The sequence below is a fragment of the Pinus tabuliformis genome, chromosome 2_1, assembly GCF_031772625.1.
Source record: "Pinus tabuliformis cultivar Carrire ecotype Pingquan chromosome 2_1, CPIR1, whole genome shotgun sequence".
NCBI lineage: Eukaryota > Viridiplantae > Streptophyta > Pinopsida > Pinales > Pinaceae > Pinus > Pinus tabuliformis.
The window spans coordinates 38,059,081-38,060,192 of record NC_142299.1 but is presented as its reverse complement, the minus strand read 5'-3'; positions in this window follow the sequence as shown (position 1 = coordinate 38,060,192).

The window sequence follows — 1,112 nt, the reverse complement described above, 5'->3', positions numbered from 1 at the left end:
TTCAATAATGTTGCTTCAATGGTGTCTTCAGTAGGTCTACAAGTACACTTCTAAAAACAACCCCTTCAAACTTGTTCAATCAGTCCTTCCACAACTCCACTCTTGCTTCAAGATGATGCTCTCAAAAGGATGCTAAGAATTTTCCAAACATTGGGCCTTTTATGCTAGAGTTCCTGAAATTACTGAGGTATAACCTCTCCATAGATTTGAGCCTCCTCCACATGTCCAATCCCTTAGGTGTGAAAATTCAAGCCTCTTCACAAATCTCTCTGAGTTAGGTCTGAATTTTGTAAGTGATGCAAGTTTCCATAGACCGAAAAACAAAGAGATAGGTAGATGTCCGAGAATGTACGAGCCTCCAAAGTCTTGTCCGATGCTGCAATATTAAAGGGTCCACAACCTTGTAGGTATCTTTCTTACTGCAATGATAAATGGTCTGAAGTCAGTCCTCCAATTTAAGCCATATCAGTCTTCACACTAGTACAATAAATTCGAGCTGAGGAGATGACCGTCAATGAGCTTTTATGCTGTCACAAGTTTTTATTTAATGTTGGGTTGTGGTTTTATTAGCAGTAGTAACACCGAGCTATAGATAGTCTAGATAAGATATACCCCAAGCAATTAATCCTTCAATCCCTTCTTGGTGTCCTTAAATTTTCTTATTGCATTATGCTCTGAAATTTGCTTACTACGTTATGATATGAAATTTTCTTATTGCATTATGTTTTGAAATGATCTCCACCGAAAATGATGATGATAAATGAAGTGTTAAGACTTGTATTTATAGTGATTTCATCCTCCAACGAAAATACACGTCTCATAAGGGGACATGACAACTTACACAAGTCGGCTAGAACATAAAATGTATTTTTTCATCTTAAAAATTTAATCTCTCAGCGAATGAGAAGTTTGGGGGCATGTAATAACTCATTTGAAAGAGGAAAAAATCCTCTACAAGCTTATGCCAATTTCATAATTAAATTAGGTCATTTTTCATCAATAATTTATTTTTATTTTTTTGGTGAACTTTCATCATTAATTTATTTATGGCAGCCTTAGGATTTTATGTTTTGGATAGTGTTAGGGCTCATAGATTTTAGGCCTTCAAACTT